Source organism: Moschus berezovskii, chromosome 26 (assembly GCF_049115385.1).
Source record: "Moschus berezovskii isolate FMDL1 chromosome 26, NW_MosBer_1.0, whole genome shotgun sequence".
NCBI lineage: Eukaryota > Metazoa > Chordata > Mammalia > Artiodactyla > Moschidae > Moschus > Moschus berezovskii.
In genome coordinates this window covers 13650073-13669825 of record NC_142485.1, presented here as the reverse complement: position 1 = coordinate 13669825, position 19753 = coordinate 13650073, and positions in this window count along the sequence as shown.

Here is a 19753-nt window from a genome sequence, read left to right as displayed (position 1 = left end):
AAAAATAGAATTTAGCATGCCACATCTTTTTCCATTCATCTGTCGGTGGACATTGAGGTTGCTTCCATGTCTTGGCTGTTGTAAACAGAGCTGCAGTGAACTTTGGGGTGCATGTATCTTTCTGAATTATGATTTTCTCTGGTTATATGCCCAGGAGTGGGATTGCTGAATCACATGGTAGTCCCCTATTTAGTTTCTGAAGAAAGCTATTTGCAGGGCAGGAATAGAGACGCAGACATAGAGAATGGACCTGTGGATATGGGGGGTGGTGGATGAACTGAGAGAGGGATTAATGGATGTGCACTTCATGCCTAAACAGATAGCTAGTGGGATCCTGCTGTATAGCGCAGGGAGTTCAGCTTGGCACTCCATGGTGACCTGGGTGGGTGGGATGGAAGAAATGGAACCGGAGGTCTAAGAGGGAGGGGATTGTATGTATACTTACAACCGATTCACTGCGTTTACAGTGTGAGGCAATGCTGTAAAGCAACTACACCCCCCCCCCACTCTGCAAAAAAGCCCTCTTTGTTCTCCACAATGGTTACACCAATTTACGTTCCTACCGACAGTGTGGGTGTTCATTGGAAGGACTGATGCTAAAGCTGAAACTCTACCACCTCATGCAAAGAGTTGACTCACTGGAAAAGACTCTGATGCTGGAAGGGATTGGGGGCAGGAGGAGAAGGGGATGACAGAGAATGAGATGGCTGGATGGCATCACCGACTCGATGGACATGAGTTTGAGTGAACTCCGGGAGTTGGTGATGGACAGGGAGGCCTGGCGTGCTGTGATTCATGGGGTCGCAGAGAGTCGGACACACTGAGCGACTGAACTGAACTGAACTGAACCAACAGTGTAAGTTTCCCTTTTCTCCACATCCTTTCCAGCATTTATTGTTTGCAGATTTTTTTGATGGCCTTTCTGACCTTGTGAGGTGATACCTCATTAAAGTTTTGATTTGCATTTCTCCAGTAATTAGTGATGCTGAACACATTCTCCTGTGCCTGTTAGCTATTTGTGTGTCTTTGGAGAAATGTCTATTTAGATCTTCCGTCCATTTTCTGATTGGGTTTTTTGTTTTATTTTGATATTGAGCTGCATGAGCTATTTACATATTTTGGAGATTAATCCCTTCTTGGCTGCATTGTCTGCAAATTTTTTTCCCCATGCTGTGGGTTATCTTTTAGTTTTGTTTATGGTTTCCTTTGCTCTGAAAAAGTTTGTAACTTTAATTTAGTCCCATTTGTTTATTTTGCTTTTATTTTCATTACTCCAGGGAGTGAATCAAAATAGATATTGTGATTTATATAAAAAAGTATTCTGTATAGGTTTTCCTCTAAAAAGTTTTACAATATCCACTCTTACATTTAGGTCTTAATCCATTTTGAGTTTTATTTTGTGTATGGTGTTAGGGAGACGATGTGGTACATATATATAATGGAATATGACTCAGCCATAAATGGAACAAAATAATGCTTTTTTAAGCAACGTGGATGGACCTAGAGAGTATCGTACTAAGTGAATTAAGTCAGAGAAAGACAAATACCGTATGATATCATTTACGTGTGGGATCTGATAAAAATGATACAAATGAATTTATTTACAAAACAGAACCCAACTCACACATCTCAAAAATCAAATTTATGGTTACTAAAGGGGGAAACGTGTGGGGAAGTGGTAAATTATTAGTGATAAATAGATAACTAATAAAGACGTACTGTATAGCACAGGGAACTTTACCCAATATTTTGTAATAACCCATATGGGAAAAGAATCTTAAAAAGAATGGATATATATATATATATGTTATATATATATACACACACACATATATACTTATGTATATATATAATTGATTCAATTTGCTATACACCTAAAACTAACACAACATTGTAAGTCAACTACACTCCAATAAAATTTAAAAAAAATTCAGTAAAGGCTCTCTGCCCCTACTCCCCCAAAAGATATTCAGTTTAGTCTCTGAGTCGTGTCTGACTCTTTGCGACCCCATGGACTGTAGCATGCCAAGCTTCCCTGTCCATCACCAACTCCTGGAGCTTGCTCAAACTCATGTCCACTGAGTCAGTGATGACATCCAAACATTTCTTCCACTGTCATCCCCTTCTCCTCCTGCCTTCAATCTTTCACAACATCAGGGTCTTTGCCAATGAGTCAATTCTTCGCATCAGGTGGCCAAAGTATTGGAGCTTCAGCTTCAGCATCAGTCCTTCCAATGAATATTCAGGACTGATTCCCTTTAGGATGGACTGGTTGGATCTCCTTGCAGTCCAAGGGACTCTCAAGAGTCTTCTCCAACACCACAGTTCAAAAGCATCAGTTCTTCAGCACTCAGCTTTCTTTATGGTCCAACTCTCACATCCATACATGACTACTGGAAAAAAAAAACCATAGCTTTGACTACGGACCTTTATCAACAAAGTAATGTCTCTGCTTATTAATATGCTGTCTAGGTTGGTCATAACTTTCCTTCCAAGGAGCAATCGTCTTTTAATTTCATGGATGCAGTCACCATCTGCAGTGATTTTGGAGCCCAAAAAATAGAGTCAGCCACTGTTTCCCCATCTATTTGCTATGAAGTAATGAGACCGGATATTGTCACCTTGCTTATTTAACTTATATGCAGAGTACATCATGAGGAACGCTGGGCTGGAAGAAGCACAAGCTGGAATCAAGATTGCTGGGAGAAATATCAATAACCTCAGATATGCAGATGACACCACCCTTATGGCAGAAAGTGAAGAGGAACTCAAAAGCCTCTTGATGAAAATGAAAGAGGAGAGTGAAAAGTTTGGCTTGAAGCTCCACATTCAGAAAACAAAGATCATGGCATCTGGTCCCATCACTTCATGAGAAATAGATGGAAAAACGGTGGAAACAGTGTCAGACTTTATTTTTTTGGGCTCCAAAATCACTGCAGATGCTGATTGCAGCCATGAAATTAAAAGATGCTTACTCCTTGAAAGGAAAGTTATGACCAACCTAGATATTATATTAAAAAGCAGAGACATTACTTTGTCAACCAAGGTCCGTCTAGTCAAGGCTATGGTTTTTCCTGTGGTCATGTATGGATGTGAAAGTTGGACTGTGAAGAAAGCTGATCGCCGAAGAATTGATGCTTTTGAACTGTGGTGCTGGAGAGGACTCTTGAGAGTCCCTTGGACTGCAAGGAGATCCAACCAGTCCATTCTAAAGGAGATCAATCCTGGGTGTCCATTGGAAGGCCTGATGCTAAAGCTGAAACTTCAATACTTTGGCCACCTCATGCGACGAGTTGACTCACTGGAAAAGACTCTGATGCTGGGAAAGGTTGGGGGCGGGAGGAGAAGGGGACGACAGAGAATGAGATGGCTGGATGGCATCACCGACTCTGTGGACATGAGTTTGAGTGAACTCCAGGAGTTGGTGATGGACAGGGAGGCCTGGTGTGCTGTGATTCATGGGGTCGCAAAGAGTCAGACACGACTGAGCGAATGAACTGAACTGAACTGAACTGAACTGAATGGGACCGGATGCCATGATCTTAGTTTTTTGAATGTTGTGTTTTAAGCCAGGCTTTTCACTCTCCTCTTTCACTTTCATCAAGTGAGGCTCTTTATTTCCTTTTTGCTTTCTGCCATAAGGGTGGTATCATTTGCATATCTGAGGTTATTGATATTTCTCCTGCAATCTTGATTCCAGCTTGTGCTTCATCCAGCCTGGCATTTCACTTGATGTACTCTGCATATAAGTTTAATAAGCAGGGTAACAATATATAGCTTTGATGTACTCCTTTCCCAATTTGGGAACAGTCTGTTGTTCCATGTCCTGTTCTAATTGTTGCTTCCTGACCTGCATATAGATTTCTCAGGAGGCAGGTAAGGTAGTCTGGTATTCCTATCTCTTTAAGAATTTTCCACAGTTTGTTGTGATCCACACAGACAAAGGCTTTGGTGTAGTTAAAAAAGCAAATGCATTAGTGAATTAAAAAGCAAATATGATAATGATATATAATAACAAATAATTAAGACATGTAGGAATAAATACATGCTCAGTTGCTCAGTCAGACCTGACTCTTAACCCTATGGACTATAGCCCGTCAGGATCCTCTGTCCATGGAAATTTCCAGGCAAGGATACTGGAGTCATTTCCTACTCCAGAGGATCTTCTTGACCCAGGGATTGAACACGAGTCTCTTATGAGTCCTGCATTGGCAGGAAGATTCTTTACCACCATACCACCTGAGAAGCTCCAGGAATATACTTAAGGCATATGCCAGAACTATATAAGGGAATATAGATAAATATCTGTGTAAAATATTGTCACACAAATATCAAGGAATAACTTTTTATATGTTACTTAGAAATAAATTTGACAAGTCATATACAATATCTGTATAAATAAAGCTACAAAGAAACCATAAACTGTGATATATATAAATGAAGAGATATGTTTCTGAAAGGGAAAGTTGATATTGGAAAAATACCACTACTTACCATATTATTCTGTACTTTTAAAAAAATGAAAAGTTCCAACAGGTGTTTTTTGTTTTCTTGGCCAGGGTTGGGGGTGTTCAGGAACTATTGGAGTTATGGTTTTTTTATTGGGGTATAGGTGCTTTGCAGTGTGTTTCTGCTGTGCAAGTGAATCAGCTGTATTTACATGCATATCCCCTCCCTCTTGGCTCTCCTCCCACACATCCAGGTCATCACAGAATGCTGAGTTGAGCTCCCTGTGATATTTATCTGCTTCCCCTAGCTACCTGTGTTACACACAGCAGTGTATAAATGTCAGGCCCAGTTTCCCAATTCATACCACCTTCCTTTCCCCCCGTGGTGCCCATACATTTGTTCTCTGTGTCTCTATTTCTGCTTTGCAAATAGGTTCATCTATACCACTTTTCTAGATTCCACATATATGTGTTAATATGCAGTTTTTTTTCTCTTGCTGACTACCTTCACTCTGTATGACAGACCCTCTGTTCATGCAGGCCTCTACGAATGACCCCAGTTTGTCCCTCCTTATGGCTGTGATTCGTTGTATATATGTACTCCATCTTATCCATTCATCTGTTGATGGACATCTAGGTTGTGCAAGAGGGTTCCCACTTCTTTACATCCTCTCCAGCATTTGTTATTTGTGGATTTTTTATGATGGCCATTCTGACCCACGTGAGGCGATTATAATCCCAGTACTGACTGCTGTGTGCACTGCTGGGGTCTTTGGCTGGAGAACTCCGATACCTACAACCATAATAAAATGGTGCTTTTGTTCTTAGATCTAGGAACAAACTGATGAGAAAAGTGCACTATAATGTCATTTAAATTTTATTCTGTTTGTAGATGTCAGTGTCCTCCAGCCAAAGACCCAGCAATGCCCACATCGGTCCACACTGGGTTTATAAGCCACTGAATCATGGGAGATTGCATCCCATGGGAGACCAGGAAGAGGGGGCTCAGAAAGAGGGTGTTGTAAAGGACCTGTTCTTAGACTGGGGCTTTGATTAGGTGGTTTGTGGGAAGGTCTGAGAAAAAGGAGGTTTGTTGTGAATTGAATGCTGTCAGAAAATGGGGACAGTTCTATAACTGAGTATCTTAGCAAATCTTAGCTAGAAGGAGGGTAGGCGAGAGACAGAGAAAAGCTGTGTCTGTAAAGAGAAAAAAGCAGCATTCACTCCTGTGAGCCAGGGGAGGGGAATGCTCAGTATTTCGTGGATGTTTTGGTGACAGTGAGTCTGTTCAGACCATATAATAAGTGTTCTTCTTTTGACTCTTTTTTATCATTGTCTCACAGCAACTTGGCCTGAAGTTGCTGTTCTGTAAGATTATTTATGTCCAGCAGGAGAATGGCATAGCCCAGCTTTGAGTGACAGGCTTACTTGTAAAAACTCTCAGGTCTCCTTGTAATTGTCAGGTCAGTTTCTGGATCTCAGAAACAGCTTTTTCTCACTGTCCTGTGTGAATGCATGCTAAGTCACTTCAGTCGTGTCCAACTCTTCGTGACTCTATAGACTGTAGCCCACCAGGCTCCTCTGTCCACAGGATTCCCCAGGCAAGAATACTGGAGTGGGTTGCCACGCCCTTCTCCAGGGGATCTTCCCAATTCAGGGATCAGACCTGCATCTCTTGTATCGTGCATTCGCAGAGTTTCTTTTCCACTAGCACCACCTGGGAAACCCATCTCACTATCTTATTTGGACTTAATAGAAACATCTTATTTTTCCTATTTTAAAGCTATTTTTAAAGATTTTCTTGTTTTTCTTTTTTTTCCTCCTGACTTCTACTTGAAGCTCTGTAACTCATTTCTATTCCTAGTGGTTACTCTTAAACATTTTTAAACAAATTTAAAAATTTCCCCTAAATTCTAGTTAACCAATATCTCTATCCTTCTGTAGAATGGCATATTAGCTTTGGAATTTTTTAACTCTGACATACTTCCATTCCCTATGCTATTGCTTCTATTATGGTTTCATCTCATTTTTAAACAACAAATTACATCATTAGTAGTATTGTGGGTAGGCAGTCCATATTTAAATTCTACTAACATGGTGGTTTGGTGGTAAAGAATCTGCCTGCAATGAAGGAGACCCAGGTTCAATCCCTGGGTCGGGAAGATCCCCTGGAGGAGGGCATGGCAACCCACTCCAGTATGCTTGCCTGGAGAATCCCATGGACAGAGGATCCCATGGACAGAGGATCCTGGCAGGCTGCAGTCCATAGGGTTGCACAGAATCAGACATGACTGAAGCGACTAAGCAACAGCAGCAGCATACAAACCAAACCAAACCAAAAACATGTTAAAACATTTCTTTTTCACATTTACTTTTTATATTCCCCTGCTTTTTTCCTGATTCTGTTTTCTTTCCTATTAAATGGAATAGATTTTCAAAGTTTTTATACTGTTGTAATCTATAGATTATCTCAGTTTTTTTGTCAGAAAATATTTTTACATTGTTCACCACTCTTGTACAAAATTTCAGATTGAAAGCAACTTTGTTTTCTTGTAAAAATATTTCTTGGAGATAGTGTTCTATTGGCTTTGAGACTCTGTTGGTGCTGATGTGAAGTCTGGTGTGCAGAAAAAGTCACATCATTTGGTTGCATTTAAGAATTTTTTGAAATTGTTGGTAATTTATTATTCCTTTCTGAGTGTTTTAACATCTGTAAACCCTGCGGGTTTTATAATATGCTAGCAAACCTGGTGACATCCTCCTTGATTGCTCGTTTACTTGTTCACCAAATATTTACTGAAAGCACATTATTTGCCAGGCAGGATTTCTATGCACTTTGATTGTTGTTGCTGTTCAGTCTGGCTCTTGGACTCCAGCATGCCAGGCTCCCCTGTCCTTCACCATCTCCTGGAGTTTGCTCAGATTCATGTATTGAGTAGGTGATGCTATCTCACTATCTTATCCTCTGCTGCCCCCTTCTCCTCCTGCCCTCAATCTTTCCCAGCATCAGGGTCTTTTCCAGTAAGTCAGTTCTTCACATCAGGTGGCCAAAGTGTTGGAGTTTCAGCTTCAGCATCAGTCTTTCCAATGAATATTCAGGATTGATTTTGGTTTGGGGTTGACTGATTTGACCTCCTTGCAGTCCAAGGGACTGTCAAGAGCCTCTTCCAGCACCACAGTTCAAAAGCATCAATTCTTCAGCACTCAGCTTTCTTTATGGTTGAACTCACATCTGTACATGACTATTGGAAAAACCATAGCTTTGACGATACAGACCTTTGTCAGCAAAGTGATATCTTTGTTTTTTAAATATAATGTCTAGGTTTGTCATAGCACTTTGACTACATTCTAACAAGTGTCTTATGCATAAGATATTGTATATGAAACAGGTTAGCCAAAGAGACTTTTCCTACTTTCTAGTTGTTTGGCCTCAAAAAGCTGAGAACAATAGCTGTCAGATAACCTATGCAAGGAGATCCAACCAGTTCATTCTAAAGGAGATCAATCCTGGGTGTTCATTGGAAGGACTGATGCTAAAGCTGAAACTCCAATACTTTGGCCACCTCATGCGATGGGTTGACTCACTGGAAAAGACTCTGATGCTGGGAAGGATTGGGGGCGGGAGGAAAAGGGGACGACAGAGAATGAGATGGCTGGATGGCATCACTGACTTGATGGACATGAGTTTGAGTGAACTCCAGGAGTTGGTGATGGACAGGGAGGCCTGGCATGCTGTGATTCATGGGGTCGCAGAGAGTCGGACACGACTGAGCGACTGAACTGAACCTATGCAAGATCTATTAAAAGTTTGAAAGACTGTTTCATGACTACTAGCTTATTAATTATCTCCAGCTTTTATAAAATAAGGCTATTAATTCATTGGAAGATTGGAGATAGGCAAAGAGCATATCCTTAGAGAGTTGTCAGTGCTCTTAAGGTCATGGAAGGGGAGCTCATGAAAAGCTCTCAGAGAAATCAACATCTGTCCCCTGAAATCTGAGGGATTCAGAGAATAATGGCTCACACCTATAAAAGTTTTAAAAATTAGCAACTAGATGGTATAAACTTATTGCATGGTGGGAAGACAGAGGCTACAAGGAAAGTAAGCTGAACTTTCCCTGACAGTAGGGGCAAGGAAGTGTAGTGTCTGTGGGCCAGTTGGGGGACCATTGAAAGAATCTGTACTCTACCCTGTAAGGCAGTATTTTCTCGTTTCTTGTACCTTGGCATAGTTTAGTGAAAGTCTAAGGACTTGCTGCTGGTCCCAAGAAGTTCCTGGCCAAAATGAAGTAACAGTGCCTCAATTTGCCTTCTCTCCTGAAACAACAAAGAACAGGCAAAATATATAGTTTTTGAAGCACAAAGTGTCACATAATAAAGGACTATGATCCCTGAGAATTGAGAAAACAAATGAAATGAGCCTGATAATGGTCCCTACTGACTGCCTGGAGACAGGCTGTGTGCAGACGGGGGAGGCCCAGGAGGTGGCTCTCTGTTTCTCTGGCTAAATGAGAGAAATAGGAGCCCACAGAGGGTGAGGAGGCAGAGTTTACAGGGCAGAGGAGCAGAGAGGAGAAAGAATCAGAGAGAACAAGTTTGGAGATCTACAGAGAATCTCTTCTGGTCTTCAGTTGAGATCTGATCATTTCATACATGTCAGAAGGTGTTTAAGATCAGTGAAACAAATGCCCACAAGTTTAGAGGAAGTAGTCCCCATAATTCAGTCAGGGTCAGGAATAGTTTCATTTGCACCAAAGTGGAAAACTTCATGTATGTGCTAAATTGCTTCAGTCGTGTCCAACTCTGTGTGACCCTGAGGACTGCAGACCCCCATGGCACCTTTGTCCATAGGAATTCTCCAGGCAAGAATGCTGGAGTAGGTTGCCATGCCCTCCTCTAGGGAGGGGGGTCTTCCCTTGGAGGAAAACTTAATGGTTCATGGGTCATAAATAGAGTACTCAGAAGGGTCTTTCCTAAGTAGTGGTGCAAATTTAGTTCTAGAACCCACTCAAATCAAACTGTTTTAGTTTAAATACATCTCTGAATAAAGCTTAAATAATTTATAGTAAAATAAATATATCTAGTACTCAGTAAGGCAAGACTTACAAAGTCTGATATTGAATAATAAATTAACAGGCATGAAAACAAACAGAAAAATATGACACATAATTAAAGTAAAAATTATTCCATCAAAACAGATCTAGAAATCACATTGATGATAGAATTAATACAAGGGGACATCAAACCAATTATTGTAATTGTCTTCTGTATTTTTAAGAAGCTCTACTCTCAAATTTCTGCTTTAAGTATGTTTAAAAATTACAAAAATCAAATCAAACTTTTGGAGATGAAAGTGATAATATATGAGATTAAAAATATGCTCAACCAAGAGAATCAGAAGACAAGCCATACACTGGAAGAAAGTATTTGCTAAAGACATAAAGGATTGTTATCTATAATATACAAAAAACTCTTAAAAATCAAATGGACCAATGACCTTAGCAGGTACCTCATCAAAGAAGATATACATTCAGTTCAGTTCAGTTCAGTCGCTCAGTTGTGACCGACTCTTTGCGACCCCATGAATCACAGCACACCAGGCCTCCCTGTCCATCACCAGCTCCGAGAGTTCATTCAAACTCATGTCCATCGAATCGGTGATGCCATTCAGCCATCTCATTCTCTGTTGTCCCCTTGTTCTCCTGCCCCCAATCCTTCCCAGCATCAGAGTCTTTTCCACTGAGTCAACTCTTCGCATGAGGTGGCCAAAGTATTACAGTTTCAGCTTTAGCATCAGTCCTTCCAGTGAACACCCAGGATTGATCTCCTTTAGAATGGACTGGTTGGATCTCCTTGTAGTCCAAGGGACTCTCAAGAGTCTTCTCCAGCACCACAATTCAGAAGCATCAATTCTTTGGCAATCAGCTTTCTTCACAGTCCAACTCTCACATCCATACATGACCACTGGAAAAACCATAGCCTTGACTAGACAGACCTTTGTTGGCAAAGTAATGTCTCTGCTTTTTAATATACTATCAAGGTTGGTCATAACTTTCCTTCCAAGGATCAAGCGTCTTTTAATTTCATGGCTGCAATCAGCATCTGCAGTGATTTTGGAGCCCAAAAAAACAAAGTCTGACACTGTTTCCACTGTTTTTCCATCTATTTCCCATGAAGTGATGGGACCAGATGCCATGATCTTTGTTTTCTGAATGTTGAGCTTCAAGCCAACCTTTTCACTCTCCTCTTTCACTTTCCTCAAGAGGCTCTTTACTTCCTCTTCACTTTCTGCCATAAGGGTGGTGTCATCTGCACATCTGAGGTTATTGATATTTCTCCCGGCAATCTTAATTCCAGCTTGTGCTTCTTCCAGCCCAGCGTTCCTCATGATGTACTCTGCATATAAGTTAAATAAGCAGGGTGACAATATACAACCTTGACGTATTCCTTTTCCTATTTGGAACAAGACTGTTGTTCCATGTACAGTTCTGACTGTTGCTTTCTGACCTGCATACAGGTTCCTCAAGAGGCAGGTCAGGTGGTCTGGTATTCCCATCTCTTTCAGAATTTTCCAGTTTATTGTGATCCACACAGTCAAAGGCTTTAGCATAGTCAATGAAGCAGAAATAGATGTTTTTCTGGAACTCTCTGGCTTTCTCCATGATCCAGCAGATGTTGGCAATTTGATCTCTTGTGCCTCTGCTTTTTCTAAAACCTGCCTGAACATCTGGGAGTTCACGGTTCACATATTGCTGAAGCCTGGCTTGGAGTATTTTGAGTATGACTTTACTAGCGTGTGAGATGAGTGCAATTGTGAGGTAGTTTGAGCATTCTTTGGCATTTCCTTTCTTTGGGATTGGAATGAAGACTGACCTCTTCCAGTCCTGTGGCCACTGCTGAGTTTTCCAGATTTGCTGGCATATTGAGTGCAGCACTTTCATAGCATCATCTTTCAAGATTTGAAATAGCTCAACTGGAATTACATCAGTTCCACTAGCTTTGTTCTTAGTGATGCTTTCTAAGGCCCACTTGACTTCACATTCCAAGATGTCTGGCTCTAGGTCAGTGATCACGTTATCGTGATTATCTTGGTCATGAAGATCTTTTTTATACAGTTCTTCTGTGTATTCTTGCAGACGCGAGAGACGCTGGCTTCTGCTGCGCAGACGCCAGAGACACCGGCTCTGGGGTAGAGGAGCTACCCCACGTCCAATAGGTGGTGGCTGCGCTGGCGCAGGAGGGCCGAGAGGAGCTACTCCACGTTCAAGGTCAGGAGGGTCAGCCTTGAGGAGATACCCCTCGTCCAAGGTAAGGTGCAGTGGCTGTGCTTTGCTGGAGCAGCTGTGAAGAGATATCCCATGACAAAGATAAGGGTAACCCAAATAAGACAGTAGGTATTGTGAGGGGGCATCAGAGGGCAGACACACTGAAATCATAATCACAGAAAACTAGTCGATCTGATCACATGGACCACAGCCGAATGTGGTCCACTGGAGAAGGGAATGGCAAACCACTTCAGTATACTTGCCTTGAGAACCCCATGAACAGTATCAAAATGCAAAATGATAGGATACTGAATGAGGAATTCCCCAGGTCGGTAGGTGCCCAGTATGCTACTGGAGCTCATTGGAGAAATAACTCTAGAAGGAATGAAGGGATGGAGCCAAAGCAAAACCAATACCCAGTTGTGGATGTGACTGGTGATAGAAGCAAGGTCCGGTGCTGTAAAGAGCAATATTGCATAGGAACCTGGAATGTTAGGTCCATGAATCAAGGCAAATTGGAAGTGGTCAAACGGGAGGTGGCAAGAGTGAACAGAGACATTCTAGGAATCAGTGAACTAAAACGGACTGGAATGGGTGAATTTAACTCAGATGACCATTATATCTACTACTGTGGGCAGAAATCCCTTAGAAGAAATGGAGTAGCCATCATGGTCAACAAAAGAGTCCGAAATGCAGTACTTGGATGCAATCTCAAAAACGACAGAATGATTTCTGTTTGTTTCCAAGGCAAACCATTCAATATCAGAGTAATCCAGGCCTATGTCCCAACCAGTAACGCTGAAGAAGCTGAAGTTGAATGGTTCTATGAAGACCTACAAGACCATTTAGAACTAACACCCAAGAAAAGATGTCCTTTTCATTATGGGGGACTGGAATGCAAAAGTAGGAAGTCAAGAAACACCTGGAGTAACAGGCAAATTTGGCCTTGGAGCACGGAATGAAGCAGGGCAAAGGCTAATAGAGTTTTGCCAAGAGAATGCACTGGTCATAGCAAACACCCTCTTCCAACAACACAAGAGAAGAATCTACACATGGGCATCACCAGATGGTCAACACCGAAATCAGATTGATTATATTCTTTGCAGCCAAAGATGGAGAAGCTCTATACAGTTAGCAAAAACAAGACCAGGAGCTGACTGTGGCTCAGATCATGAACTCCTTATTGCCCAATTCAGACTTGAAGAAAGTAGGGAAAACCACTAGACCATTCAGATATGACCTAAATCAAATCCCTTATGATTATACAGTGGAAGTGAGAAATAGATTTAAGGGACTAGATCTGATAGAGTGCCTGATAAACTCTGGACGGAGGTTCGTGACATTGTACAGGAGACAGGGACCAAGATCATCCCCATGGAAAAGAAATGCAAAAAAGCAAAATGGCTGTCTGAGGAGGCCTTACAAATAGCTGTGAAAAGAAGAGAAGCGAAAAGCAAAGGAGAAAAGGAAAGATATAAGCATCTGAATGCAGAGTTCCAAAGAATAGCAAGGAGAGATAAGAAAGCCTTCCTCAGCGATCAATGCAAAGAAATAGAGGAAAACAACAGAATAAGAAAAACAAGAGATCTCTTCAAGAAAATTAGAGAGTCCAAAGGAACATTTCATGCAAAGATGGGCTCGATAAAGGACAGAAATGGTATGGACCTAACAGAAGCAGAAGATATTAAGAAGAGGTGGCAAGAATACACAGAAGATATACATTATGTATCATTAGTAAGTTGCCATTTTAACAGCAATGAGTTTATGAACACACCTATTAGAATCATCAAAATCCAAAACACTGGTAACACAATATTGCTCATGAGGCTGTGGAGCAATGGAAACTTTCATTCAGTGTTTCTGGGAATGCAGAATAGCACAGTTTGGGAGACAGTTTGACAGTTTTTACAAAACTCAACCTACTCTTACCATATGATCCAGCAATAAATGTAAAATTTAAAAACCTCTATTAAATTTTCTTTATGAGCTATTAGAAATACATGGATATTTGGTATTCCTATAGTTTTGTGTTCTACTATAAAAAGAATTCAGGTCAATTTTATGCTGCATGATTACCATGCAAAAATTAAAATGTATGGAGCTTTTATACTTTTTATTTCTTGCATTATTGATTATATTCCAGTTTGACTAGAAATGATGGGAGCTAAATTCCCTGCTTGTAATTTTGCATGTGAGATGATTGAAAGAATTTTTATATAGATGAGCTTCTAGCTACATATTTGCAAATCTTGTTTTTCTTCACTACTCACAGATTTCCATGCCAGGTGTTGTAAGACACTTTCATATTGTGATACAGCCTCTATTTTTGCATCTTAATGCCACCGTGATGTGATGGTTGAGTCAGCACACTGGCCAGAAATAGAATGCCCAAAGCCACATTTTTATGGAATAAATAACAGTAAATTAACTTTACTGAGAAATACTTATCAAGAGCTTAAATAAATCCCACTAAACCTAATGAATGCCCCATTTCTACTCCATTCTAAGAGAAAATATGATAGAGGGGAAGTTGCAATGGAAAGAGACATTTTTCTTACTTTTGCAAATTTACAAACACAAGTGACCTTGTGCATGGATTTCTTGGGCTCCTGCCAGGGTCTTGAAAGGAGCTCATATAAGCGAGCTTCCCTGCAGTATGAGATTCATGAGTTCATAGTAAATCCATCTTTGCTATCACTCTTCTGTCTGAACTAGCACTGTCATTAGGTTCCTCTATGTCTTGACAGCTGTTGGGCAAGGGACAGTTCATCTTCAGCAAGAGGTAAACTGCTTTTCTTGAGTAAAAACCCAAAGTAACTTTTGGGTTGCTTAGCTTCTCAAGTCAGTTATTTTCAAGCTATTTCAACATACTCAACATGGAACAAAGATAGGATTTAAGATGTAAGGAACTGGATTAAGATACCTTTCTTTTGTTTTCTAGCATGTGGCTACTTGGAGAACCCAATAGGTCTCCTTGAAGGAAGACCTTACCTTATATATGATCTTCACAAAGATGATTCATTGATCATCCCACTAGCATATGAGCAATTTTGACTTGAGATAAGAAGTATGATTAACCAAAGACAGAAAGAATTCATGATAGAAAAAAAGGAAATGATTTTCATGACAATTACTATCATTTTTTGAGCATTTATTAAAAGCAAGGCAGTATATTTAACAATGCTGTGTATGATGTCAGTTTGAGTCCCTGTAGGAAAGAGATGACACGCTCACATAGGGTAACTCAGGAGAGTTTAATAAAGGAATGATTTAGATGAGGATGTGTTTAAGAGAAACTAATGAAAAATGGTCTGGGACTGCCAATCTTGGAGAGCTATTAGCATACCTAGACTTGAAGGGCCTTAAAGTGTGGGTGGAGCTGAAGCTATAGCTGGTCCTGTAGGAGAAGGCTACCTGAGAAGAGTGATGGAATTCATTGGAGGAATGTAATTGCTGGCCAAACTGTAATCTGGCAGCGAGGATGCTGGGGAATGAATTTCCCAACCACACCCTTCTCCTGCCCTGTGATCTACTGCTTGTCCCATTTGAATTAATTGAAGGCCAGATAGTTAGACAGCTGTTTGCATAGCTCTGTCTTTTAGGACACAGAATAGAGTCTGTCAAAATTTGTAGAGTGGGTCTGGAAGGGCAAATGAATATCAACAAATGTACTAGGCTAAAGTATATGAAACTGCCACTGTCTGACAGTGTTGAACCTGTAACAACAGTTTATGTAGCTCAGTCTACTATTAATACCATTTGGGCTTCCCTGGTGGCTCAGCTGGTAAAGAGTCTGCCTGCAATGTGGGAGACCTGGATTCAATCCCTGGGTTGGGAAGATCCCCTAGAGAAGGGAACAGCTACCCACTCCAGTATTCTGGTCTGAAGAATTCCATGGACTGTATAGTCTCTGGGGTCACAAAGAGTCAGACACGACTGAGTGACTTTCACGTTAAACTTCACAACACACTTGCAAAATCTGTATTGTGAGCCTCAATGTCTAGGGACAAAACAGGCTCAGAAATGTTGAGTTTGAGATAAGAGGAAAATTCCAAAGAAGAAATTCTCAAACATTATCAAAAATGTTTCAATATCGAAAATGTTAGGTGACATCTATGCTGTCACCTAACTTATTTATTTTGTTTATAAAGAACAGAAATTTCAGAGCTCTTTTCCAAGTATTATCCCACTTAAAATTCACACACAAAAGAAAATGGTATGGTAATGTCTCAAAAAATTAAATATGGAATTGTTATAAAATTCAGCAGTCCTGTTCTGGATATATCAAAAAAGGTGAAAACAGAAACTTGAATAGATATTTGCACATCCATGTTCTCAGCAACCTAATTCACAGTAGCCAAAAGGTGGGGTCCAGCTAAGTGTTTGTGAACAGATGAATGGATGAATAAAATAGAGTATATAATATACAATGGAATGTTATTCAAACTTTAAAAGGAAGGAAATTTTGACACATGCTACAGCATGGCTGAGCCTTGACAACACTAGCTAAGTGAAACAAGTCCAGTCACAAAAGGAAAAATATTATATGGTACCTCTTATATGAGGTTCCTAGAGTAGTCAAATTTGTTCAAATAGAGTAGAATGGTGGTTTCTAGGGGCTGGGCTGGGGGACAGTGGGGAGGTATTGTTTTTGAGGACAGAGTTCCAGTCTGGGAAGATGAAAAGTTTCTGGAGATGGATGGTACTGATAGTTGCATAACAGTGTGAATGTGCTTACTGCCACATATCTGTACAATTTAAAAAAAGTTAACATGGTCAATTTTGTTGTTTTTCTACCACAATAAAATATACTTAAAAAAATCACAAAAGTCTGGTCAAATTTATAGAGCAGTTAGTATTGTTAATATCATCTAAATAAATATATGGAAATGCCAAGACACAGAGAAGTTAAATATCTTGTACAGTATTATACAATTAATGAATCTAGGAACTCAGAATCAACCCCATGAAAGGTTTTATGATCAAAAATCTAGTTTCTTTTCTAGAAATAAACAGACCATTTTACAAACCCACTCCAGGGCCCAGGCCAGTCCCAGGTTTATCATTTCTAAGGTCACTGAATAAGGCAGCTGTTGGTTTGGTGAAGAAAATAAAATCCATTTCTATGAATAAATAATGTGTTTGTCCAGAAGTTGTTAATTGGTAAAATCTGTAATTCTCAAAGGTAACTATTAATGATCTGATGCATAATATTTGATTCTCATTAAACTGTGGTGTTATTTTTGTGGTTTGATCTTCACAGTGTTTGTTCTCAGGGTTGAGGTCTGCAGTTTTGGATGTCCCGTCCATCACTGCCAAAAGTACAGAAACATAGAGGGATTTCTGGTTTATTTTTTGTTGTTGTTGTCATTGTTCCTGCTTTTCAACTTTATTTTCTGTTTAAAACAGTGGGGGGGGATTTAATAAATAAACATGTTTATGTGTTTGTGTGGGTGTGGCTGAGTGGGTGTGGAGAGAGAAAGAAGGAAAGAAATGAGGTCAATTTTGGTTTGAGAGTTTCCTTATGAAAACATAAGCTTTTTACTGGTGGCTCAGTGATAAAGAATCCATCTCCCAATGCAGGAGATGTGGGTTCAGTCACTGAGTCGGGAAGATCCACTGGAGAAGGGAATGGCAACCCACTCCAGTTTTCTTGTCTGGGAAATCCCGTGGACAGAGGAGCCTGGCAAAGCTGCTGTAGTCCATGGAGTCACAAGGACTTGGACCCAATTCAGTGACTAAAACAAAACAAAGTTTGAGAAACACTGACAAGCAAGTTCTCAGCAAGAAAGATAAATTAAAAAAAAAAAAAGATTATGTTAATACTTCAATATTGAAAGAACAGAATTCTGATTTTAATTGTAAATTAACATGTCATTAATAAAAAATGAGCTAGATGGTATAGGCTGGATGACTGGGTGAATCTTTACCTTTCAGATACCTGTGTGGGAAACCTCATTTAACAAAGGACACAGCAGAACACAATCTAAGGCAAAGTATTCTTGTTGAAATAAAGAACTATCCTTGTTAGGGATTGAGTTTGTACATCTATTCCCAAAGTTACCAAACACTTTTCTTTAATGCTGACATTAACTTGTATATAAACTAATTCTGTTGAAAGAGACACATGTACTCCAATGTTCATCGCAGCACTATTTATAATAGCCAGGACATGGAAGCAACCTAGATGTCCATCTGCAGACGAATGGATAAGAAAGCTTTGGTACATATACTCAATGGAGTATTACTCAGCCATTAAAAATAATGCATTTGAATCAGTTCTAACGAGGTGGATGAAACTGGAGCCTATTATACAGAGTGAAGTAAACCAGAAAGAAAAACATCAATACAGTATACTAACGCATACATATGGAATTTAGAAAGATGGCAATGATAAACCTGTATACGAGACAGCAAAAGAGACACAGGTGTATAGAACAGTCTTTGGGACTCTGTGGGAGAGGGTGAGGGTGGGATGATTTGGGAGAATGGCACTGAAACATGTATATTATCATATGTGAAATGAATCACCAGTCCAGGTTCAATGCATGATACAGGATGCTCGGGGCTGGTGCACGGGGATGACCCAGAGGGAGGATAAGGGGAGGAGGGTTCAGGAAGGGGAACATATGTACAATCGGGGCGCATTCATGTCAATGTATGGCAAAACCAACCAATATAATATTGTAAAATAATTAGCCTCCAATAAAAAAGAAACAAACAAACAAAACAAAAAAATAAACTAATTCTGATGTTGTCCAATCTGATTATGCAAAATAGACAAAAAAGGAAATCAGATCAAGACAAATCAGTTAGCAATATGGAATCATAAGGAGTGGCTATCAGTGAAGACTGTGGGCTTATCACCTTTAAGTAATAAATCACCTTTATATTTAGTATTCTTTTAGGGTCTTAGCCTTAGGTTCCTTAGGTTCTGTGGGGTAGAACAGGACCCAGAGATCAGGAGGATCCAAGGACTGAATCTTGATTTTATTCAAATTCAGAATTTTGAAGTGGATCCTATAGTTACTCTTAAGGTCAGAGACTTGGTTATTTTCTCTTTCTTACCTAAATAGACAATAATATTTGGAAGGAAAGAAAGAACAGGGGTTTAACTCTAAAGCTGAAGGATTTGTTGGTGTGAGAAGGGAAAATCTAGGCAAGTCAAGATAATGCAGAGCAATAAATAGATACAAGCAAATAAGCTGTGGCATTGGGCTTCCCTGGTGGCTCAGAGGTTAAAGCATCTGCCTCCAAAGCGGGAGACCCGGGTTTGATCCCTGGGTTGGAAAGATCCCTGGAAAAGGAAATGACAACCCACTCCAGTACTCTTGCCTGGAGAATCCCACGGACGGAGGAGCCTGGTAGGCTACAGTCCACAGGGTCTCAGACTGAGCGACTTCACTTTCACTATGTAGAGATTTAGAACACATACTGGGGAAATTAAGGTTCAGGGACAAAATCCAGTCACTGGCATTCAGGAGTCCAAGGCACCAATTTATCACTGTAAGTGAGGAACATGGCAAGAATTTGGTTTTGGGAACCTTATTATCAAGAAAAAAAGACTTGATAGTGAGACTGACCTTGAGGTTGAACTAGTGAATTGCTGCCACACTTGAGCGATTCTTGTGTGTCCCTCATTGGGGGTGAAGATTAGTCCCAGGATTTAAGTGGAAGCTGGCTCTCTTGGCAGGACTCCAGGAAGCCCCCTGAGGTTATGGTAGAAGTGGAGGGCTGAGTGGAAATCACAAAGTCCAGAGAAGAGGAGCCCATTCTCAGGTGATCTAAGTAGGTTGTGGCTTGGTTTGTGATTTTTTAATTTCCAAACTTCCAAGTGTGAATTTGGGCCTTTTCAGAGTGCTTGTTTTGGATTTTAGCTGCTATAGGGGAGGGAGTTTTCAGCTTTTGGGAGCCATCTTTGAAGACTGGAAGACACATTTGTCTAGGGCAAGAAATAAATAAAAGGATAAACATCTGTTGGTGTTAATTTTTAAAACTGAAAATATCTGGATGCCTGTTTCCTTGAGTGACTCTTAATTT